Source organism: Amblyomma mixtum, chromosome 5, assembly GCF_055824585.1.
Source record: "Amblyomma mixtum isolate Tamu chromosome 5, ASM5582458v1, whole genome shotgun sequence".
Taxonomy (NCBI): Eukaryota; Metazoa; Arthropoda; class Arachnida; order Ixodida; family Ixodidae; genus Amblyomma; species Amblyomma mixtum.
Window position 1 is genome coordinate 203,989,417 of NC_143016.1, and position 25,962 is coordinate 204,015,378.

At 48.6% G+C, this 25,962-nt stretch overlaps 1 protein-coding gene across 2 annotated transcripts in view; it reads left to right on the forward strand.

The window, feature by feature from the left end:
• LOC149345458 (BOS complex subunit NOMO3-like) overlaps positions 1-25,962 on the forward strand; it is a 142,336-nt gene that overhangs the window by 15,646 nt on the left and 100,728 nt on the right. The window lies entirely within an intron of this gene.

Here is a 25,962-nt window from a genome sequence, read left to right on the forward strand (position 1 = left end):
GCCGCAGATGGCCTGCGACCAAGTTCCGTCCGGTTGGAATTCAGTCGCAGCGTCGGTGTGTTCGCTCTGCGACTGACCAATGGGCAGCGCCAAGACGGCACGTGACGTGACGTGGGAGCTGTTGCTGCGGCCACGGCCGGTCTCCGGGCGCACGAGCGAGAGCGCACGCGTGTCGAGACCGGCCACGGCAACAGCTCGCACATGACGTCACGTCACGCGCTGTCTCGCCGTGGGGTCACGTGGGAGCTGTTCCTGCGGCGTAAGCAAAACTGTTTATTCTAATCAAAAGATACGAAATATTGCCTTGCATCTAAAAACACGCTGGTCATAACATCATCTACGCATTCCGTGCAGCGTTTCTGTCGCGTTTAATCATGAGTTGCCTATGCGAACATCGAGCAACCTTGCGTGTCCCTCCGACTGAATTCGCTGGGTACGCGTTGCATGTGAAAGCACTGTGCGAAAATCGCACTGCGGTGTCACCGACTAGGCCGACTATTTTCGTTCCAGTTGCAGCATGCGAAACGGTCCTTAGTCGGCATGTCGGTGCTGCGCCTCTGACCACCGAGGGCAGGTGTCTTGGTGCAATGGTGGTGCCTAACTGCGGTGGGGTTCATGCTCGATTGGAACAAAGGGAGAGACAACAACAAGGCATATGCTATTTATTACATTTGCAAATAGTACAGAGCAGTGGTTATGGCGCTGTGCTGCTGACCTGAAAGATACTGGTTCGTCCACAACGGTCGAATTCGATAGAGGCAAAATTCTAGATGCCCATGTGTTGTGCGATGACACTGCACATTTAAGAACCTCAGGTGGTGGAAATTTTTAGAGCCCTTCACTATGGCGTCCCTCATAGCTGTCTGCAAAACATTGAGACATTCCTTGAAAGTAGAAGGGGCCTGACTTGGGTGTTATCGGCCGCAAACGTTTGCATGCTCCAAGATGGGTCTTCCTGCCAAGTGATAGCACGCTCTCTTCGTTGCCCGGAACCACAAGTCCAGCTCTCATGCACCTGGGTGATGAGAGCGTTGGCTGGATCTTGAAGGGGGTCTTGCTGTTCTCCCACGAGGCCGCCCCTCGCCCAGTTGTCCCTCGGCTGATGATGGTCGTCGAGACAGGAGGGGGAAATAGGTTTTCCATACGCACTAAATGAGCACATAGTTGGTGCAATTTTGTCCAAATTAAAGAAATCACGCGAGCACAGGTAAGGGAAACGTGGAGTGGCGAAATGCTTTTAGACGGGAAAGACCAGTGATGTACCAGTCCAAAACTGCACTAAGCTGATTCAGCTGGCTTCTAGAGTGAAACTGAAAAGGCAAACTATGTGGTTGCATAATTTTTCAGCGCCAGGACCGTCCAAATGTCCTGCCGTTGCCTGATGCACCATGGATACCTCTCGGATGTGATATGACGCAGGATATTAGCTTGCTATATGATTGCTGCTGCACAGTCCTTCGCTTGCTCTTGCTGTGTTGTTATAGGGTCTTTTCGACTGCATGTTTATTTTCCTCCTTTTGAAGAACTGAAGCGAGAGCTTAAGCTAGTTCCGTGAACTACACGAAAGCCTTGACAGGGAGAGGACATCGGCCCAAGATTCATAAATGATAGCTAATGAAAACATCAGTGGGCCACGCTGAATTGGAGAATCCGTGGAAAAACTGGAGAAGGAACGAGATGCTTTGCACGTGCAAGTGAGAGAACATGAAGTGAGAATTCTACAACATGCGCAGTGTGGAAGTGAAAGGTGTACCGAAAACGCAGGATGAGAACGTCATGGAGATCACAGATGAGATGGGAAAGGTCATTAACCCCGCTTATGACGACCTCAGCTGAACGATCCGCACTTGGGACGACCTGAGGTCGACATGGGTGTTTCAAGTTGCGTTAGGCAATCCCAGCTCATTAAACGATGCTTTACAGCATATCATTTGCCCTTTCCTTGATTGGGCAGACTAGATGGCGGAAGGCCTGCATTTCGCATAGAAAAGGAACCAGCGAAAACAGACGCAAGACAAGAACAAAGAAGGCACACACCACAACGCTGGACTTACAACTGATTTATTGCGATGAAGAATTGCTCATTTTAAAACAATTTCCTGCCTGCGCACACACCCTACAGACAATACACTTCGCGCACCACATGGTGACATGGCTACTATAATGACAAAAACTTGCACTCCTTTTCGGTGATAATCACGGACGGCTCACTGACGCATTTCTGCTTATTCTATCTGATCATGAATGCCTGCAATAGCTCACGTTTAGATTTCCCCCGACCGACATTTCACCATGTGGTGCGCGAAGTGTGTGCGCAGGCAGGAAATTCTTTTAAAATGAGCAATTCTTCATCGCAATAAATCAGTTGTAAGTCCAGCGTTGTGGTGTGTGCCTTCTTTGTTCTTGCCTTGCGTCTGTTTTCGCTGGTTCCCTTTCTATGCAGTATGAGCCAACTAGCCCAGCAGTTTGCATGCCTGCATTTCGTGTGCTTTCTAACAAACATGGTGTCATCTGTGTCGGATGATAGTGATGAAGCTGTCGTTTTATTCTCCAAGTGAAGAAGGTGCTCTTACCGACAGTGAGTCTCGAGCAGCGATGGCCAGCTCCCGGATATACCTGGACAGTATCCTGATTTGAATTCAAGGCTTCTCCAGGACTGAAGCTCAATCCTTCCCAACCACTGGAGCTCTTTGAGGCTTACTTTGATGATGATGAACTGCTTGATGTTATTGTTGGGAAGCCTCTCAGCTGTGCAGTAAGCTGAACTGTCGCTTCCGAAAATTGTCTCCAGTTACACGAGAAGAATTGCGTGTTTCTCTTTTGTGGCTCTAAGGCATTCGACAGAAACTAGATGCAAAGATGTACTGGTCACGAAAGCCGCTGATTGAGACTCCTCTCTTTGGCACTCATTATGAGAATGTTGCACAGTGCTGACAATGTGACCATTCAGAACTTGAACCTCATCTCCGAAAAATCTGACCACTGTATCAGCAGCTGCTGAACAAATGCCACATGTTGTATATGCATGATGTAAGTGTCGACGAGAGCTAGTTGCTATTCAAAGGACGACTCCTTTGGAAGACCCTAAAGACAGCAATGTTTGGTTGTAGGTCGTTCTTGCTTTGTGAGCCTGAAAGGGGCTATATTTGAAACTTGGTAATATAGGCATTGAAAGGCACTAACCTCGAGAGCTCATCAGTAGGAACCGAAACCTTCAGAATGGCGACAAAAGTTGCACTGAAAGGGGCTATATTTGAAACTTAGTAATACAGTCGAAACCCGCAATAACGAAATTGCCGGGGACAGCAGAAAAATTCGCTTTCGCGAGAATTTCGTTGCCGCGAAAATGAGACAGAAAAGATGAAAACAGCCCGCAAAAAGAAAATTTATTGCCAAAAGTCAGTCAGCTTAGTTTGCCGAGCCTTGCCTTGCAGCAACTTCATGGTTCTATTCTCACACTGCAAGAAGTGATCCATTGCCACGTCGTCATTGTGTGCGTCTAAGAACGACCGGATCGTGTCAAAGGCGTCCAACACATTCCTCGGGTTCGGGTTTACCGTCTCTCCATGTTGTGGACCTTGGTCCTCGGTGTCATCAGTTTCGCACACGCTGCTGATGATAGCCTCATCGGTCATTTCTTCATGGACAACTACGTCGTCATCAGCGCGAACGAAATTATCGACACTGAGGCCATCTGGAAAACATAGTTGTCGACGGCACAAAGTGCACCCCATGCGTTGGCCAGCGACTGCGGCACTTCACTGGCAGCACAGTCATCGTGAAGTGTCTCTTCAAGCACGTTTTCATTTGGCGACTCGTCCACGCATGATGTCTGCTGGGTGGGGGCGAAAAAACAGTGCTCAATCACAGTCGGAGGCGTCGCAAGCCATGCAGTGGCTAGCATCTCAAGAGCCATGAACAAGTCCACGTCAGTGGGGCACTTGTGATGGAGGTCAAGAATGAGACGCTGAATTAGCCTCTCTTTGTAGGCGCACTTCACACTTCGTATGACGCCTTGGTCGAGCAGCTGCACAACAGAAGTGCACCCGGGCGGAAAAAAAAAACAAGCGCACGTTTGTGAGCTCCACATCAACATGATGGGCGGTACAGTTGTCTAGAAAAAGACTCATCGACCTGCCTGCCTTTCTCATGTCCGCATCGAAGGCCAGCTGGAACGGGTCATCCATGACTTCCCGTTCGAGGTGTACTGGACAGGCAGCGTACGGTTCCCCTTGAAGCAGCGGGGCTTCTTGCTCCGGCCAATGACAAGAAGCGGCCGTTTGTCACATACTGTTACGCACTGCTTGCTGTGCTGCCCTCCGTGGCATTTCTGACCTTTCAGGTCCAAGGTCTTCGAAGGCAGCATCTGATAGAATAGACCCGTTTCGTCTGCATTATACACGTCTAAGGGTTCGTACTGCCCCAGGATTTCTTCGGCAGTCAGCTGCCACAACGATGTTGCCACCGGGTCCACTCCTGCTGCTTCGCCCGAAATCACCTTGGCCACAATATCGTGACGGGCTTTAAAGCGGCTCAGCCAGCCAGCGCTTGCTCTGAATTGGTCATGCAAAGTCCATGCATGCAGGCAAAGTCCAGAGCCTTCTGTTGCAGCACTTTGCCAGACAGAGGCACTTTGTTTGCGCGCTGTTCACAGAACCAGGCAAACACCGCCTTGTCAACGTCCGGGAACGCCGTAGCCGTCACTGTTTTATGCTGTGCTCGAGCACCATTCTCAAGCGCACCGAGAATGGCTGCCTTGCTTTTCAAAATTGTCGACAGCGATCTGCATGCAATCCCGTACTCGTCGGCGATATCCATTTTTTTCCTGCCTTTTTCTGATGGCAGCCTTCTCTTGCAGAGACAAAATTCTTCGTTTTTTGGCTGGAGAAGACATCTCAAACGCAAACGTGCCGACTGCTGCTCATACACACCGCTACCGCACACAACGAACACATGTGCACCGCTCGCAGGCCTAAAAGTGCAGCGCAGATGATCTAGTGTCGCCCCCTGATGGTGTCGCTGCGAGGCTGCCTTCTCTGAACATAGCCTCCGAGATAAACAACCACGCGGAACCGATCACAGAGGACAAGCGCTGCGCCGGTATGGTGGCTTGCACCGGCTCAAGGTGGCTAAAGTTTCTAAAGTCGTTCCGGCTGCAAGGTTGCCAGGCGCCAACACTCTCGCTACAGCCACGCAAGCACGCTGTGGCAGTTTGCTCAATTTGAGTGCTTTTCTGACGCTGTTATTCATAATATGGGAGACAGTACGCAGACCGACGTTGCAGCAAATGTTATCGTGGGATTGCGGTACAAAAATGTTTCGTTACCGAGAGGTACGAAATACATTGCCCCTATGGGCATTTGCTGGGAATTCGGAAATATTTCGTTGCGACGAGAATTTCATATTCTCGAGATTTCGCTATCGCGGGTTTCGACTGTATAGGCATTGGAAGGCCTTAACCTGGAGAACTCATCAGTAGGAACAGAAACCTTCGGAATGGCGACAAAAGTTGCTCTGAAAGGGGCTATATTTGATACTTAGTAATATAGGCATTGGAAGGCCTTAACCTGGAGAGCTCATCAGTAGGAACAGAAACCTTCAGAATGGCGACAAAAGTTGCACTGAAAGGGGCTATATTTGAAACTTAGTAATATAGGCATTGGAAGGCCTTAACCTAGAGAACTCATCAGTAGGAACAGAAACCTTTGGAATGGCGACAAAAGTTGCACTGAAAGGGGCTATATTTGAAACTTAGTAATATAGGCATTGGAAGGCCTTAACCTGGAGAACTCATCAGTAGGAACAGAAACCTTTGGAATGGCGACAAAAGTTGCTATGAAAGGGGCTATATTTGAAACTTAGTAATATAGGCATTGGAAGGCCTTAACCTGGAGAGCTCATCAGTAGGAACCAAACCGTTCAGAATGGAGACAAAAGTTGCTATGAAAGGGGCTATATTTGAAAATTAGTAATATAGGCATTGGAAGGCCTTAACCTGGAGAGCTCATCAGTAGGAACAGAAACCTTTGGAATGGCGACAAAAGTTGCACTGAAAGGGGCTATATTTGAAAATTAGTAATATAGGCATTGGAAGGCCTTAACCTGGAGAGCTCATCAGTAGGAACAGAAACTTTCGGAATGGCGACAAAAGTTGCTCTAAAAGGGGCTATATTTGAAACTTAGTAATATAGGCATTGGAAGGCCTTAACCTGGAGAGCTCATCAGTAGGAACAGAAACCTTCAGAATGGAGACAAAAGTTGCTATGAAAGGGGCTATATTTGAAAATTAGTAATATAGGCATTGGAAGGCCTTAACCTGGAGAGCTCATCAGTAGGAACAGAAACTTTCGGAATGGCGACAAAAGTTGCTCTAAAAGGGGCTATATTTGAAACTTAGTAATATAGGCATTGGAAGGCCTTAACCTGGAGAGCTCATCAGTAGGAACAGAAACCTTCAGAATGGAGACAAAAGTTGCTATGAAAGGGGCTATATTTGAAAATTAGTAATATAGGCATTGGAAGGCCTTAACCTGGAGAGCTCATCAGTAGGAACAGAAACTTTCGGAATGGCGACAAAAGTTGCTCTAAAAGGGGCTATATTTGAAACTTAGTAATATAGGCATTGGAAGGCCTTAACCTGGAGAGCTCATCAGTAGGAACAGAGACCTTCGGAATGGCGACAAAAGTTGCACTGAAAGGGGCTATATTTGAAACTTAGGAATATAGGCATTGGAAGGCCTTAACCTGGAGAGCTCATTAGTAGGAACAGAAACCTTCGGAATGGCGACAAAAGTTACACTGAAAGGGGCTGTGTTTGAAACTTAGTAATATAGGCATTGGAAGGCCTTAACCTGGAGAGCTCATCAGTAGGAACAGAAACCTTCAGAATGGCGACAAAAGTTTCTCTGAAAGGGGCTATATTTGAAACTTAGTAATATAGGCATTGGAAGGCTTTAACTTGGAGAGCTCATCAGTAGGAACAGAAACCTTCGGAATGGCGACAAATGTTGCTCTGAAAGGGGCTATATTTGAAACTTAGTAATATAGGCATTGGAAGGCCTTAACCTGGAGAGCTCATCAGTAGGATGTGGGTTTCTTAGTGGACACAGGCCACCAACAACCACGGGTTCGGGCTTCGCGCGAGCCAAGGGCCCCGATCAGCCGTCACAACACACACCCTGGGGCACCGCTGCGGCGCACTCAACCTGCGCTGGGAGGAGAGCAATTCGCCGCAAAGAAATAGGCCTCCAAGTTCACAAAGGAGATGTTTATTCACGTCGTCCTTCAGCAGATACACAAACACTCAATAGTCGCCCCGTCCCGGGGGCACGCGAGGAGCAAGGGTCCGCTGCGCGCACGAAGCGACTAGAGCAATGCGCGCCACTAGCATGCCGCTGCAGGAGAATGTCCCCGCGGCAGTGCTGTGATCTCTCTCTCTCTCTCGTGTCGACCGTTGGGCCGTTTGCGAGAGAGAGTGGGCAATGAACGCTAGGTACGCCTGCCGGAGATCGCTGGACCCCGCTGGACAGGCTCGGGCCGCTGCAGGTCGGAGGACCCGTGCTGGCGAGCTCGAGTATGCACTGGTCCGAACGGCAAAGGCCAGCTCGGACAAACAGTAGTGTACGCACCTTACGCTGTCTCGGAGGCATCTCTCTCTCTGGGCCCCGTTCGGACGGTCGCGCGGTGCACGGCCGCCCAAGCGGGTCCCGAAATCCCGCCAAAAGGCACCAACGGCTCCAAAGGCCGTTGGAGAGCCGGGGCGGAGCTGTGGCCAAATGACAGTGATTAGTCACTGAGCCGCCTCTCCACCGCCTGAGGCGGGAGCAAGGAAAAGAGGAGAAACAACGTGGGATGCCGGACACAGCCGCTCAAAGGCAACGGCTGGAAGCCAGGATTCCCACATCCCCCTCTCCTTAAATGCCCTCCTAGCCATCGGCAAAGCACGCGGCAAAATAAAGAAATCAATACACTAAAAAACTAGCTACACTTCAGTTTTAGCCATAACGAACTAAAAACACACACACACAAACGAAGGAAAATAAGGCAAACTAACTAACAGTGGCGTACGTTTCAAGAACACTAAACAGCATGCAGATTATATACATGGTACACAAGGAGATGTGAATACAACTATACAGCTATGTGACAGGTGGATGCCAGCCTCAAAGTTCGATGGTGCGGCCCAGTGGGCCTGTCGGCGACTCACTGCTCGCAGGCTTCAAGTTGAACGGGTTGGTAGGGCCGACGCTGATGGTGTTCTTCGTTCCGTTGATGACGACGGGGCCGCGGCAGAGCACTAACCTCGCGCCCTCGGTCACGACGTCACGCTCGGGCACAAGACAGTTAGTGCACCCCTTTCACGCCGGCTGAAACGGGCGCGGACATTCGGCGCCGTCCTGATGTGTAAACTTGTCAACAGCGACGGGTCCTTCTCATCGCTGCGCTCACGCAGAAGCACACAACGGCACAACTCACAGGCATCGCCTCGGCTCATGGTTACACGTGCACACAGCCACAAACACACACACACCGGCACGTGCGCGGTCGGCGACAACGATCCGCTCATCAGAAGTGTCCAGAGGAGCCGCGGCGAGGGTCAAAGGGTGCAGTTTCCGCTCCCCCATCGCCCCAAACGCCCCGCCAACTTCCCCTCCATACGGCCCGCACAAAACTCACACCCCTTAACAAGCCAACCACCCACAGTCGGGCCGGAAATGAGAAAAGGCGCGCAGTACAAACAACACCCATCTATTGCTTCTAGAAGATAAGAGCAAGCACGAGCGGGCTGAAGTTTACCTATGTATAAGTCTGGTAAAAAAACTGAACGCCAACACAAACTCATATTGACTATGTACACCTCGGAACGTTGGAATGAAAACAGAACGCAACAAACAGGAAATGAAAGGGCTAAAAGCTGACTAACACAAACAAATAAATAAATAGATAAACACACAAGGCTGGAACTGAGCATGCTGCAAAAACAAAAAAAATAACACCGTGCTTCACCTGGGTAGGGCCTGACGAGAAAGCTCGCCAGCTAGCTGAGGCTGCGTGCCTTCGGTTGCGGAAAAGTCTGCCGTCCGGCATCAATCACTCCGGTGACCGTCGCCTCAGATTGTACCGGTGCTTCGTACGCTTGCGTTCCGCAGCACCAGTTGGGCCTTTGCGCTTGCCTTTGATACCATTGGGTACCGGCGCAAGCTCGTCAGACCGTGACGCGTAGGCCTTCAGGTCTGCGATGTGGCCACAGCTGGTTTTCCCCGTAAGGGGATCCTCCAGCAGGTACTTGAGTGGCGACCAGAGTCTGACCACTCGGTACAGACCAAGCCACTTAGGAGCGAGCGAGGCTGAGAACCCCTTGCTCGCATCGCTGAGAACGTGGTTGCGCTTCAGGACAAGATCACCCACCTGAAAAGTCAGGCGGCGGTGCTTGAGGGCATACTGAGCCTTCTGTTGGGCTCTGGCTGCCACCAAACTCTGCCTTGCTCTGTTGAGAGCCCGACCAAGCCGGTCCCGAAGCGTCGACGCATAAGCAGAGTAGTCTGCCCGCATCTGCTCATCCCCGAGCTGGCTCTGCACGATGTTTGACATCGGATTCGACAGCTCCCTCCCGAAATTGAGGAAGGCGGGAGAGAAACCAGTTGAGCGATTCTCAGCTGTTCGGATGGCGAACGCAAACTCGCTCAAATGGTCTGCCCAATCCTTTTGACACTCTGCAAAGGCCGCAAGCATTGGCTTGAGCGTTCGGTTGATTCGCTCGGTCAGGTTGGACTGGGGGTGGTAGGGTGAAGTGGTGTAGTGCTCGATTTCGAGGGAACGGCACGTGTTACTGAACACCCGAGCGGTGAAATAGGACGCATTGTCCATGATCAGTCTTTCCGGAAAGCCGAACCGACAGAACACTTCCTGGAGTTTATCCCGGACCACTCGTGCTGACACTTTCCGAAGGGGGTACAACTCAACCCATTTTGGAAAAATGGTCAGCGACTACCATCAGGTAAATGAACCCCTGCTTGCTCCTGGGGAAAGGCCCCATCAAATCGCAGGTGGCCATCTGCCACGGATGCACACTGTCAATTGGTTTCATCATGGCGGCTTGCGACCCTGTGACTTCACCGCTTGACAGACATGGCAGGAACGGCAATAGCGGAAAATGTCACGCTTCATGCCGGGCCACGTCACCGATGGACTCAGTTTTGCGAAAACTTTGGAGCCACTCAGATGACCAGCCAGTGTTTCGTCATGAGAGAATCGTAACAGTGTGCCTCTCAGACTTCTGGGGATAACCACCTTGAACGGATCAATGGACTCATCATTGGTGGCTATGTACTTCAGCATGAGCCCGTCATGGTCCAGCAAATATGAATCCCCGGGGTTCGCCGTGACACACGCTGGCTTCTGCCCCCCTGCGCCCGCTACAATACCAGTAGCGTCACGGCGCTCCGTCTCCCCGAGACCGTCGCTCACCTCACGACAAAAGGGGTCATTTTGCTGGGCTTTCAGTAGCTCTTTACGGCTGAAAACGATTCCAGTCATCCCAGAGGGGAGCCTGGTCTCGTCCCCACTCTGGTTTGCAGCCAAATTTCCGTTCGCGTCGGCACCTTTGAGGCACTCACGAGGAGCTTTGCCTCTCTTCCGCTTGCTAACCAGGCAAGGCACTGCTTGCCTGGTTAGCGGAATGGGTTAACCCGTTTGCGGGCTCCCCCTCCTTGCCGCCCGGCGGCTCGTCCGCTGTTTCGCCCCCTCCGCCTACAGGCGTCAAGGCGCCGCTGGCGAGTGGGGCACGGGATAGCGCGTCAGCTACCACGTTCGTGCTCCCCTTTCGATACTGCACCGAAAAGTCGTAATGCTGTATCAGGAGAGCCGAGCGCGCCAGCCAACCCGCAGGCTCGCAGAGCCGCATCAGCCAACTGAGCGCACTGTGGTCTGTCTGCACCACGAATTGCGTTCCATCAAGGTAGACGTCGAATTTGCGCAGTGCCAACACGATGGCGAGGCACTCCTTCTCGGTCACGGAGTAATTCCTCTCCGAGGGCAGCAAGGAGCGGCTGGCAAAGGCCAGCGGTTGCAGCACGCCATCGAATTCCTGTAGCAGAACTGCTCCTAAACCCAGATCGCTCGTGTCAGTCTGTACTACGAACTGTCTGGTCAGGTTGGGTAGCCTGAGCTGTGCTGTCTCGGCAATGGCACTAGACAGGAAGCGAAAGGATCGCTCTTGCTTGGGCCCCCATCTCCAGGCTGCAGTCTTTCCCAAGAGCTTGGTCAAGGGTGCCTGCACGCGGGCACAGGACGATTAGAGTTGGCCATTCCCAGACAACGGCGGAGGCCGCGTACGTCCTTGGGCGTGGGAAATTCGAGTATGGCTCGAAGTTTCTCCGCATCTGGCTCAATGGAGCCCCGGCCTCAGTGGAGGCTTGGGTGGGCTGCACGAACGAGGGAGGCAAGGCTCCTAGTTCGATGAGCGGCGCGGTTTCCACAGGGAACCGTTCCCAGAGTAGAATTGACTGCTTGCGGGGCACGGCTGCTGCTGTTCGAAACTGCCGGTTGCGGCAGCGTGACACGAACTGCATTCGCACTGGGCGGAAAGCTTGCACAGCTGAGGCATGCGACCAGCGGATGCACCGCAGGGTGCTCCCGAGACAGCTCCAATGGGAGCCACGTGGTCGACATTTCATTTCATTTTTATTTCATTTATTAAGTCCTCAAAGGCCCCATTTAAGGGGTATTACATGAGGGGTGGGCGGGGAGTACGGCAGTTATGACAAAAGAAAATGATTTTCGATGGCAGTCTTGAATTGTTGAAGATCATCAAGGGAAGCGATACGGCCGGGAAGGTCGTTCCAGTCCAGGGCAGTACGGAGGAAAAATGATTTTTGGAACGTTGTGGTATGGGCACGCTGGGGGTAGACTGCTCTGGGATGGTTGTGACGGGATAAACGATGGGCTGGCCGGATGAGTGCGTTGTTCGGTGGCAAGCTGTGAAAAAATGTATGATAAAGAGAAAGGCGAGCTAGTTGACGACGGGATGCTAGGGTACGAAGTTCAAGTCGAGATTTTAGTCCAGTTACACTAGCGCGATATGAGTACTTTGAAAGAATAAATCGCGAAGCGCGATTTTGAATAGATTCCAGTAAATTCGACAGGTTGGTTTGGTGAGGATCGAATATAGAACTGGCGTACTCTAGTTTAGGTCGGACAAGTGATATGTAGGCAATTAGTTTGACGGAAGGGGGTGCTAAGGAAAAATTACGCCGTAAGTAGCCAAGGACGCGATTGGCTGAGTTAGCTATATTAGTAACATGACTGTGCCAGGATAGGTCACTGTAGATATGGACACCTAGGTACTTAATATTGTCGGTTTGAGTTATGGGACAACCGTAAAGGAGGTAGTTGGGAGGTGAGTAGTTACGTCGTCGGTGAAAAGAGACTAAAAAGGTTTTATTGACATTTAGTTTCATGAGCCAAGTATCGCACCACTCTTGCACTTTAACGAGGTCGTTCTGTAGGACGGGAACATCTGATTGGTTATTTATGGAGCGGTAAATCACACAATCGTCCGCAAACAGGCGTATGTTCGATGACATGTTATTTGGCAGGTCATTAATATAAATTAGGAAAAGAAGGGAGCCTAAAACAGTACCTTGAGGAACACCCGACCGGACATGGGAGAGAGCGGATGAATGGGAGTTGGCGACAACAAACTGGAGACGATTGGTTAGAAAACTGCTGATCCAGGTGAGCACACAAGAGTCTAAATTAAGGCATGACAGCTTGAGTAGCAGGTGACGATGCGATACTTTGTCGAATGCTTTCTCGAAATCTAAAAAAAATGCGTCAGTGGGTGTATTAAGGTCAAGGTTGGTGTGAATGTCATGAAGGAAAAGAGCAAGCTGTGATTCACAAGAGTGGCCTTGACGGAAGCCATGCTGATTGGGGTGGAAAAAGTTGACCGATGAAAGGAAAGATGCAACCTGAGAATAAATAATATGCTCCATGATTTTTGAACAAACGCTTGTGATAGATATTGGTCGGTAGTTGGTGGGGCATGAACGGTTACCTTTTTTGAAGACAGGAACGACCTTCCCAATCCTCCAGTCAGCAGGAATGGCACCACTAGTTAGCGATTGCTGAAATATGAGTGACAAAACAAAACTACTGACCTCTTTAGTATTTTTAAGCACTTTGGCATTAATGCCATCTGTTCCCACGGCGGATGAATTTTTTAGTTTGTCGATTACATTAGAGATACCGAACGGGTCGAAGGTTATGGAATACATTTGAGGATGAGCATAATTCGGGGGTGAAGGGAGGTGCACAAGTGTCTCATTGGTGAAGACAGCGCAAAATGCATTGTTTAGTACACCAGCAACTTCATGTTCAGGAACATTGCAGCCGTCGTTATGGAACAAAGAAATACTGGTTGAAACTGAAGGATTGATTGTTTTCCAGAACTGTTTTGGGTTGTTACGCGGCATAGAGGGCAGAGTGTTGTTGAAAAAGTTGTGTTTGGCGGTATATAAAGATTTTTTGTACTCGCTGGCGGCGCGAAAATACTTATCCCATGCAGCGTCGTTGTTAGAATGCTTTGCAATGCGAAAGAGCCTTTTTTTCTTGTTATTGAACCGGTTTAGTACAGAATTGAACCATGGCGACTGTGCATGCTCTGTTATTGTGATAGTGGGGATGTACTTTGCGATTAGACGGAGCATTTCGGTTTTAAAAAGTTGCCAGTTAGTATCAACAGGACGCTCTTTATAACTGGCCGCGAAGGTGTCACAAAAAGATGCCAACTCTGTATTCATACCTGCATAATCACCTTTACCATAAAGAGTCAGTTTTTTCTTGTTTTTTTTTTGCTTCTGAGTGAACTGCACTGGAAAGAGGCACAGATTACAGCGTGATCGCTCGGGGACGGGAGAAAGATAAGCGAAGAAAAAATATCGGCGTGGGTTGTTAAAATGAGGTACAGGATGTTAGAGGAGTAGTCTGTAATGCGTGTAGGTTCTGTGACCAGCTGTGATAGACCGAAAGTCAGGCACGTGTTCATGAATTCACATTCGTTGTTGCACTTTGACAAGGTGGAAGCAGGGTTAGTCCAGTTTATCGAGGGATAATTGAAGTCACCAAAAAGAACGACGGGGGTGTTATGATACATAGCTTGCAATGATTCGTAAAATAAAGGTAAGAAAGAGTCGTCGTTAGTTGGGGGTCGATAGCAAACACCAATTAGGAAGCGCGGAAAGGTAGCATTTCAACATATTTCTAAAGGGGTCGAGATATTAACGAGCGTGCAGCGCAGCGATCAGTTAGCGGCGATTAGAACACCGCCACCGCGCGCATTGCCGGATCTATCTTTGCGAAAGATATCAAAGTGAGGGAGTGAAGGCAATATTTCGAGATCAGTTATTGATGGATTTAGCCAAGTTTCTGTAAGTAGTACTAAGTCACTCGAAGAAGAAGAAATGAGGCTGCAAATTTCATCACGTTTCGGTATAACACTGCGGATATTAGTGTACATTTTGGGTTATGTCGCCGTAAACACCAATGGGGGCCGCGGCCAACCACAGTGTCTAGCTATTCGAAGGAACAGCAGCCAGTGGATCAAACGACGCTACAACTCCGTAGGGAGCCGACATGTAGCTGCCGAGTGCCCCGCTGGGAGTAGACATGGTGCGCAAGCGTGATTGGCAAGGCGACCTGCTCGGCTAATGTGCCATCAAAGGCGTAAGCGCCAATGACTTAGCACGTTGGGCGCCAGTTTTGGGTTTCTGAGTGGACACAGGCCACCAACCACTGCGGGTTCGTGCTTCGCGCGAGCCAAGGGCCCCGATCAGCCGTCACCACACACACCCTGGGGCACCGCTGCGGCGCACTCAACCTGCGCTGGGAGGAGAGCAATTCGCCGCAAAAAAAAATAGGCCTCCAAGTTCACAAAGGAGACGTTTATTCACGTCGTCCTTCAGCAGATACACAAACACTCAATAGTCGCCCCGTCCCGGGGGCACGCGAGGAGCAAGGCTCCGCTGCGCGCACAAAGCGACTAGAGCAATGCGCGCCACTAGCACGCCGCTGCAGGAGAATGTCCCCGCGGCAGTGCTGTGATCTCTCTCTCTCGTGTTGACCGTTGGGCCGTTTGCAAGAGAGAGTGGGCAATGAACGCAAGGTACGCCTGTCGGAGGTCGCCGGACCCCGCTGGACAGGCTCGAGCCGCTGCAGGTCGGAGGACCCGTGCTGGCGAGCTCGAGTATGCACTGGTCCGAACGGCAAAGGCCAGCCCGGACAAACAGTAGCGTATGCACCTTACACTGTCTCGGAGGCATCTCTCTCTCTGGGCCCCGTTCGGACAGTCGCTTGGCGTGCGGACAGTCGCTTGGCGTGCGGCCGCCCAAGCGGGTCCCGAAATCCCGCCAAAAGGCACCAATGGCAAAGGCCGTTAGGGAGCCGGGGCGGAGCTGTGGCCAAATGACAGTGATTAGTCACCTAGCTGCCTCTCCACCGCCCGAGGCGGGAGCAAGGGAAAGAGGAAAAGCAGCGCGGGAAGCCAGACACATCCGCGCAAAGGCAACGGCGGGAAGCCAGGATTCCCAGCAGAAAAAGAAACCTGCGGGCAGCCTGGCAATGGCTGCCCAGAGGCGTGGGCACTAAGGCACGTTGGCGGGTGATAACGCACATTGAGAGTTCGCTATATCCAATGTGTAGTTCGTTATAAAAAATGCGTTTTACATGGATAATGATATCAAGTGTTTGTTATAAGGAATAATTCACTCCATCCGAGTTCGTTATTTTCAGGTTTGACTGTACTCCCAGAAATCATCCAGCATGGCGTTCCTCATGCAGGGAACTGCCCAGGACTAATAAACAACTACAGTGGCATGAAAGAGCTCTTAAATACACTGTTCCTGGTGGCTTTGTGCCTACGCGAGACCAGCTTAGGTCCCAAACAAAAAATATTTTGAACAAGTATAATGTCTTTCGTTGTGACCGAGAGCAAGCGAGTAAACTTTCTGGAGGTGTTGTCACCCAGACTGGTGCTGCAACTCGCAAAGTCAAACTCAACACCACATATTAAGCTGCGGCAGTCACACTCATTCATTTTAAAACAATCACAATATGTACCTTATATCTTGAGGCACACCTAGCACTTCATGATTTAGAAACCCTTCTAGAACAGCTACCATACTTGGTAGTTCAGTTTCTGGGGAAGTGCACACACAGATGTCGTATTTTAGAAGGTTTTATTGCAAGTAATAACGTAAATACTGGCAAAAACACATACTGCTCTCCGAGCACGGGAAAAATGAGCTCATTTAGCGATGTTAAATGGGATGTCATTGACGACCCGTACGACAGCGATCATCTCCACCCGAAATCATCCCAACAAAAACCACGACGTTGGAAGCTTCATTTAGCAGACTGGGAACTTTTCACAACAGAAGCCAGTTTAAAAAAAATAGCTTTATATAACCTTAACAGTGAAGAGATAAGTAAAAATTTCACAAATTGCATTCTATCTGCCGCTCACATAGCTTGTCAGTCTTCTGGAATGGTGCAACAAACCACAAAGTATGATTGACGCAAGACTGAAAGGAAGCAAAAAAATGAGAAAACAAAGCGTGGGGTACCCGACACAGGAGAACGTTGTAAATTTTAAAAGAGCCAGAGCTGAAGCTCGGTACGTCCATTTGCAGCGCTGAGAAAGCATCAGGGCAGAGCTATGTCTCATCTATAAACAGTCAGATAACATCTAAAAAAGTGCAGGAGCAGGTTCGAAAATTAAATGGCAGCTCCTCACCATTCAGTTTTTTGTTTGAGAACACCTGGCACACAAGCAAGCATAGGAGAACAGGTGTTAGGGGAACACTCCGTTGCAGTTTTCAGTTAGCCACACAGTCATTTTTGAAATACAAAAACAAAGACTTCCAACAAGTGGAGGTGCAAACCAACAATACAACACTTTAATTACTCTCCAAGAAATCGATACTGTACTGTCCGCTGGCAAAAAAACTGCTCCAGGACATGACCAGGTACTCTATGAAATGCTTGCCCATCTTTCCGAAGCTGCCGTAGAGGCACTCCTTAATTTCTGTAACAAAATATTCACAGAAGGAAGAATGCCCAAAGGATGGAAAACAGCCGTGATAGTGCCATTCCTGAAACTTGGAAAACCACAAACTTCCCCTAGTAGCCCTTACAAGCTGTCTCTCCAAATCTTTTGGAGGTTAATAAGACTAACGTTTGTCCTTGAATCCCACGAACCCACCAATGTGTGCTCAACAGCTGACCACAGTCAGAAAAGCTTTTGTACACAGACAGCACTGTCTTGCCGTCTTCTTTGGTGTGGAGAAAGCATACGACACAGCTTCGAGGTTCGGGATGAACTCCATTAAAGATGACGTGCATTGACGAAATAATTCCAAAGTCCTTAATATATTCAGTCTGTGTCGACAATCCTGCATGTGAATTCGTTAGTGACTGCGACATTGCAACTAGCGTGGAAAGCACAAGCAACTAGCGTGGAAAGCATGTTTACTCTTTGTTATGACAACCTGCTTCGTGATAAGGAGAAGGGGGCGGGGGTACAGTCTCCTGAGCATGCGCTGAATAGAAGTGTAAAAATCTGTTATGTGTGCATTAAAACGTCAGTTGAAGTCTAGCGTGCTGTCCCGTCGGTTCCTTTTGTCGCTGTCCTTGTGCTTTCCACGCTAGTTGCAATGTCGCAGTCACTAACGAATTCACACCAACTAGCCCAACTGTCTTCCATGACCTGCATGTGAGCGACAAATACAGTTGACAATAAACTAGAGACATGGGCAGACAAAAAGAGATTACAGTTCTCTACACAGAAAGCAGTGGGTGTGCTGTTCTCATTAAAATGAGGCCTACAGTCTGGCCCTACCTTACACCTCAACAAATTCAAACTAGTACCTGTAAAAAATGAAACAAAATTTCTAGGCATTACTTTTGACAAAAAAACTAACTTTCCTACCTCATATTAGGAGCCTATCCCCTATCATATTAGGATGATAGGGGATATTAATATCGATTTGATGAAGGGCGATCGCTATGGCACTGAAAATTACTTAAAGGTGCACTGAAGAGGAATCTGAACTTGTCTTTTTGCCGCGGGAACTCGATCTACACGTTCCTAGCATTCTTAGAAACTGCGACTTATTGCCCTGTATGGCCGATTTCCCAAATGAAATCAATTAACGGTCGGCTCCCGCCCTTTTTTTTTTTTAATTCTGCCTCGTACGGTGGGTGGAGTCGACCAACGCGTGGAGGGCCTTTCACCCAGTCCCGTGGCGACTTGCCGCTCTGCCATCGGCGGAGTAATACGTAGTAGTCCGTAGTAGCAAATAGGCCGCGCGTATATTTATTTCTGCGGGCTTATTTTGCGGCTATATTATCTGCGAATGAAACTATTTATTCATGGAAACCTAAAAAACAAAATAAAGCGAAAGCAAAGCCTCCACGGAGCTGGCTGAAAGGAACTTCACGCGTTGGTCGACTCCGCCCATCGTACGAGGCAGAATTCAAAAAAAAAGGGCGGGAGCCGGACGTTAATTCGATTTAATTAGGGAAATCGGCCATACAGGGCAATAAGTTGCAGTTTCTAAGAATGCTAGGAACGTGTAGATCGAGTTCCCGCGGCAAAAAGAAAAGTTCAGAATCCTCTTCAGTGCACCTTTAACTATGCTCGCGGAATTTGGCATTGAATCACAGGTCGCCGATCCTACCAGAGAAGAATTTCTTGACAATCGCATCACAACTACTTGCATTGACCATGCTAACGTCGGTGCGTCGGACATCTCAGTATCCGGAGCCGTGATCAGACAGAAACTTGCAGATCACTATTACATTGCGTGTCGCCTTACGAAAACAGTCTCTACGCTACACACCGACTCTACCAGGTGTGTCATGACCATTTTAGACCAAAAAAAGTTGGATAATCATGTTACTGGATATGATTGGGATTCATTTATTCATCATAACACTAGTGACACCGTGTACGACAGTTTCGTCAAAGTATTAGGCGAAATAAAGGAAGTGTGTAAAAAAACTTTGGTTGTGAAGAAACGTAAAATTGGCTGTCAGTGGTTGACTGCTGAAATCCTGTCTGCTATCAAAGAAAAAGAAGCTATCTGGTCTCGATGCCGCAGGGCACCAAAAAATGACAAACTTCGAGCGGAATATTGTTGCATCAGAAACAAGGCCACTGCACTTATTCGCTTGTCAAAGAGAAAGTTCTTTGCACAGCAGTTTCGCAGCACTCGTAGCGATGTCAGGAACACTGGTCTCTGATTAAGCAGTTACGTGGTAACCAACGCTTTTCCATTCAGGAATCAGTGGAGCACAATTTCGGTGTTGTCGCATATTTTGGCGAATGAGTTTAATAACGTTTTTCCCTCTGAGCAATGGGTCGCAGTCCAAACTCAGCGAAAATGACAAAAAGCGTATCGCCATCGGCTTTCCTTCCTCTTATGACAGAATCTGATCTTTTCAGCATTTTGTCTAGTCTGAAACGTAACAAATCTGCCGGACTTGACAACATTTTCATAGGTGATCTTATAAGAAACATTACAGCTCTGAAATATGTTTTGCTGCTTAACGGCATAATTAAGAGTGGTACATGGCCAGAATCACTGAAGAGCGCGCGCGTTGTTCCTCTGTACAAAAGTGGGAAGAAGAATGATATTGCAAACTACCGGCCTATATCTATTCTTTCCTGCGTATGCCAGATATTGGAAAAACATGTACTTTCTGTGATGAATGCTTTTATTACTAAACATGACCTAATGAGTGGGAATCAGTACGGTTTTGTCAGCGGGTCAGGAACACAGGTGCTATTGGAAAATCTCTCCGATTTGCTGCATCAAAGCCTGGAGAACAATGAGGTGGCATTTGCACTTTTTTTGGACGTAAAAAAAGCTTTCAACACGGTAAATCATCAAATTTTGTGTTCTAAATTGTACTCGTATGGATTTAGGGGTCCTTTTTTGTCTTTAATTGAAAACTATCTTCACAATCGTTCTCAAGCAGTCATGTTTGGGCCTATCTGCAGTGACGCTGTAAAAGTGCTGTGTGGTGTCCCGCAAGGGTTCATTTAATCTCCTTTGTTGTTTAACTTATATGTGAATGACATATGTGACCATGTGAAATCATCCACCATATTCCTTTACGCCGATGCCACTTTACTAGCCTCAAGAAACCCTGATTTTTCATATGCCCTGGCTAACCTTCAGGAGGACACTATTAAAGTTAGTGATTGGTTTGCCTCAAATTTAATACAGTTAAATAGCACCAAATCCAGACTTGTCTGTTTTCGTAATCCGCATAAAGATGTAGCAAGTGCAGGTTCCATATATTTACACACCTCATACTGCTCTTTGTGTTCTTGTCAATCTATAATTAGCATCCCGTCGGTTAAGTATCTTGGTATATACAGAGACAGTGATTTGGCATGGAATACTCAGATGGCTCACATTTGTAAGAAACTCAGAAGTGTTGCATGCTTGTTGTTTAATTTGCGAACTATGATGCCATTTTCTGTGAGAAAATTAGTCGCCCAGGCTCTGGGGTATAGTGTCCTAAGATACGGTATGTGTTGTTTCTTTAACTGCTCTTTCACATGGAAATGTCGTGTTAATAGGATTTTGAAAAACATTGCTACAAGCGTTCTCTACTTGCCGCAGGAAAATCTGCCCAACAGTGTCTTTACCCTCAGCCGGTTTGCCTTCTTTTGACAATCTTTTTAAACAAATTGTAGTACTGAAATATTTCTGGAATAGCGCATACAGACACATAAATACGAAACCGGTACCGTTGAGACATGTTCCTCGCTATCATAAACCGAGAGTGCGCACTCACTACGGCAAAGCAACTAGAAAATATTACGTGCCAGCTATCTTTAACGAATTACCGGATGATTTATTTTCTTTAACTACCCGCAAAAAACTGTGTGTTGCTGTTCAAGCGTTAGAGAATCTTTAACATGTACTAAAATCTTATCAGTGCTTTTTCATTCTTTCTGTGCCAAAATTTTTGTGTTCTTCATATTTACGTCTTTTAATTTTCTCTTGCCTCTGATGGAGCTCCGATGTAGCGCGAAGATTGCCGCGGCTGCCGGTTGTCGCCGCACAAGCCCACTTGTGGCTTCGGCGCTTCCGTTTTTTTTTTGTATGTTCAGATTATGCTGAATAAAGATTATTATTATTATTATTATTATTATTATTATTATTATTATTATTATTATTATTATTATTATTATTATTATTATTATATTAATGGTCTTAAACAGAAAGCCTCCCGATCTTTGAACATACTTAAAAGTACTCTCCTGAGAGCACTGGGGTTCTGATACGACTTGTTTTTTGCAAATCTCCCGCTCTGTAGTACGCTCTGCCTTAGATTATGGATGAGTGAGAACGTCGTACCTCAAACGACTGGATCCAGTGCATAGTTTAGGTTTGCGTTTTTCCATTGGTCCAAACAGGATGTGGCCCATAAGCAGCCTGTATGTAGACAGAAGAGCCATGCTCGTACATTAGTAAATATCCGGTCGCTGCAGAAGCATCTCCCTGTCACCCTATATAGCCACAGAGTGCCACTCTCTCTCTGCTGTGATGTGAAGAGGTGCGCCTGGCACACAGTGTTGTTGCACAGGGACCACCTCCGTGGTCCGGCATTGTGCCATTTCCACAACAACACGGGACACAAGAATTCCTTGCACTCAAGGACAGCTGTTTATGCAGACGGCTCAGTGGTACAGGGGAATCTGATTGAAATAGTAAGGCACCCATCTTCACTGCCGAATGTCACACCATCTCCTTGCAGACAGTATTTATATATGCACACACTCGCAAAGTGTTCTTGCAGCCCTCCTCTCTAGACATGCATGCACTCCGCTGCTTGGTGACATTGTATACAAGATATATACAAGAACTTTTCTGAGTACCGAGTCAGGTCAGAATAAAAGGCAACAAAAGAGCAAATTTGTGCGTTGCCCAAGCTCGTAGTACGTCTTAAATTAAGGAAAAATGGCAGTCAGCTTGGAACAACCAAGTGATGAACAAACTGCTCCTGGTGAGGCCAGTTTTTGAGGAATTCAAGTCCTGTGTACACTAGGAACAGTTTAAGGAATTATTTCTCTGCCGTTTACGGCAGCCGTTTACGGTCACCTTGGTCGCAGCAAAACCTACGCACGAGTGTCGGAGCGCTTTTGGTGGCCTAATATGTCCAGAGACGTCAAGGAACACGTGGCGTCCTGCCAGACGTGCCAGTTCAGGAAGTCATCCACACGAGTAACCAAGCCACCCCCGCAGGCGTTTTCGCCGCCGAGTTCACCTTTCGAACTGGTTGGACTGGATCATTCGGGCCCGTTCCCGAAGACACGCGCCGGCAACCGGTATATTCTGGTTACGGTCGACTACTTCTCCAAGTGGGTCGAAGCACTGCCCGTTCCCGACACGTCGTCCGCTCATGCCGTCTTGTTTGTGGAACAACATCTTGTTCAATGATGAAATGAACGGCGGCGCAACAAGGACACTAACAAGAGAGGGGACACCACATGCGCACATGTGGTGTCCCCTCTCTTGTTAGTGTCCTTGTTGCGCCGCCGTTCATTTCATCATGCACCAACTCGCCCCTCAGGCCATTCTTCTGAACATCTTGTTCTTCGGCATTGTATGCCACAACGCCTCATCACGGACCGCGGGAGCTGCTTTATGTCCCAAGAATTTGAGCGTGCCCTCCGCTCCTTCGGCATTGCACATTCCACTACATCCGTCAATCATCCCCAGTGCAATGGCCTCGTGGAGCGTGTCAACCGCGCCCTTACGGATATACTCGCCTCCTACGTCGCTCCGTCCCACACAAACTGGGATCGTTTTGTTTCTACTGCAGCTTTTGCACTCAACACTGCGGCTCAAGAAACAACGCATGTCACGCCGTTCTCAGTCGTCTATGGCAGAACGCCCTCCATCCCTCTCGACGCGCAGTTGGGCCTTCGCCATCCTACTGCGTCACCGACTGACTGCGCCCAACGACTTCGTTCCGCCCGCCTCGACGCTCAGCGCAACCTTCTCACGGCCCATGCACGTGCGCAAGTGGCCAATTCTGCAGCACCACCACTTCCCTCCTTCCGGTCCGGTGACTTGGTCCTAGTTCGCCGCACCATCCGCGCGACTGGCCGTGCCGCGAAGTTCTTGCCCCGATACCGCGGCCCTTACCGTGTCGTTGCACGGCTCGGCCCCGTTACGTACCGCCTAGAAGACCTCCCTGAGCTTCGACCACGTGGTGTGCACCACATTTCTCCCGAACATGTCTCCAACATGAAGCGCTATGTCTCCGGCACCCACCGTGATCCCGACTTGGCTCCCACGTCCTCTCTAGTGCTGCCCTCCCGTACCAGCACCAGGCCTCCCTATCGGAATGCCGCCCCATAAGTGGAGCGCTGTGCCGTGAACGCAATCCCAAGTTCCGCGGTGTGCCCGTCCCGACTGGGCACATCGAAGCCACCCCATCGCCTACAAGCAGCCCCGGGATCTACCGGGACCGTTTGGTGTCATCACAACGTGACGATGCCTCCTGCGAAGAACCTCAGCCCGGGCTCATCGGGACGAGTTCGGCAAAGCGAAGCACGCGCTAGGGGCGTTCCCCCTCTCCCTCCCCCCCGGTGGAAAGACCAACGCTAGCCAAGAGCGCGCGGCGCTAGCAGAGAACGAAAGAGAACCGCCGCGGCCGGGTCTCCTGCGTCTCTCTGTGCCTCTCTCTGCGCGGGCCCGCCGTCCCGTAACAGTATAAGCCACACACATGTTACACACAACTTTATATTGACAAAAGAAGACAAACCTGTTTGTGGAAAATATGGAGACGAACAAACAGTTAATCATATTTCATACTCATGCACGAAAGTCGAAAAACAGTTTTATAATGAACAAATTCTTTTACACCAATGTTGCTCTCAAGTGAAGATGACAGGTCTTGTGTGTTTAGCTTTTTAATAAGCAAAGCAGCCAGCTTCTGAGGCGGAGGTTGAGGCTCAACATCCTTGCCCTCCAGCCAAGGATGGCTGCTGAGGCTTCCACTATTAGCCAGTTATAAAATTTCTTCCCTATCTAGTACATACCATCTACACCACCGATGATTTTAATATTTCTATAAAATTCAGCAAAAAATTTTTCTGTACCTTGAGTTGGTGCATGGTGGCCTTAGTTGCCTATGTGACATAAAACTCAACACAACACAATATTTTTCTAAGAGTTATTATTCGCAACTATAGTGATACCTAAGACCCCTAACTGTCTGGGGTGGAAAGTTTAAATTCCGTGGATACAGAATAATGAATCCGTGAAATTTCCCAGGAAGCATAAACTGCATGAATACAAGTTTGTTTTTTGCCCTGCATGGTTCCTCTTCTGAAATTGAAGGTAGCTGTTATAGGTCTTTCCTGTTATCTTCACTTAAGGAATAGCATTTGTTAGATCTTCATCATGAATGAATGATTCTTCTCTATCGACAGAGATGATTTGCAAGCAATGGAAGAGAGTGCTGGGGTCACTTCCATTCCAGTGGCAGGGCATCAAAGTAATCACTCTGTTTGCCTTGCTTATAAACTGTGCAAGTTTCGGTTCTCGAGCAGTCTTCAAGCACACTTGCCGCCACTCAGGACTGGCTATTCCTGACCAAGGACACTTCCAGTGGTGAAAAATTGACGTGCAGTGTATCCTCCTTCGTGTTTTGTTACAATCTGAATGTTTCTTTTCATATTTTCCTGAGGTTTCAAACTCCCCTTTGTATTATATTTCTGCAAACAAGGTAAATTACCGTATTTACACAATTGTAAGTCAAGCTATCTTTTTTTTTACTTGAAAATCTGGAGTTGGGGGGTCGACTTGCAATTGAAACCAAAGCATGCATTATAAATAAAGGCTAGACAAGCGAGATATCAGGGATGCTGCAGCATGACTGGGGTTTTATGTTTGCTCTACAGCCGTACCCAGTAGAATTTGGCTATTCTGCGTGCTTGGTCGGAAGGACACTTAACTTTTTTTTTGTACTTTTAAACTTCATGGGAGTGTTGATGGAAGGTTCCAAGCACCACCACCACTTGGAACGGCAGCGTTTCTGGGGAGAGTAGCTGATGGAAGAGCCGCTCGTGCACACCTTCGTCATCTGTGGGGCTGGCGAGTGTCCAGCACTCATCACATGCAATGTGGCTGTCATTTTTTATGCTGGAGAAATGAACGTCTGCGTACTGGGCCACAAGGTGGACACTTTGGAATGGGTGTCGCAGTCTCGGCGGCTGCAAAATTTTCACCTGTTCCACACAGTGTAGTGGTTTTGCGAAGTGCGGGATTTCACAGGGCGACGAGGTTAGAATGACAGGCGGGTAATCCGGTGACTAATACATTTTCATTTACTTTCGAGCCAATTTGCAATCGTGTAAATTGTTTTGTCGTTCTTATTGGTGTCCACAGAAAAAGTTGTATCAAAAAATGAGAGTTAGGCTGCCTGTGAAAAATGCCTCAGTCTTGGTGATGTGTCATGGTAGCACTGCTGTTATTCTGCCACTGGGAGGGAGAGGCGGCACACTCGTTGCCAGCCTGGAGAGCGATGGTGGGAGCACCAGACTGGGTGGCAGTGTTTTCTTTAGGGAAGGAGGAATGTCGTTTTAATCAGCTGAAGCTTGGCTCAAGGGTGGTGGATCGCTCTTCTGCTTTGCTTACCACCATTGGTCCTTTTCTAGACTCCCTCCTTGTCACGTACTTGGTCAAGTCTCCACAGTGACAGAACAAAGCTTTTAAATGTGTTGAAACAAAATGATATTAAAAAATGAAGAAAATTGGCTTCCCATTGTGAGGCTGCTTTTTCTTCTCCTTTGCATTATCGCACTGCTGCTTTTCCTTTCTTTGAGCCTGGAATGCGTTATTTACTTATGCATGGCACGGCAAAAAAAGACTG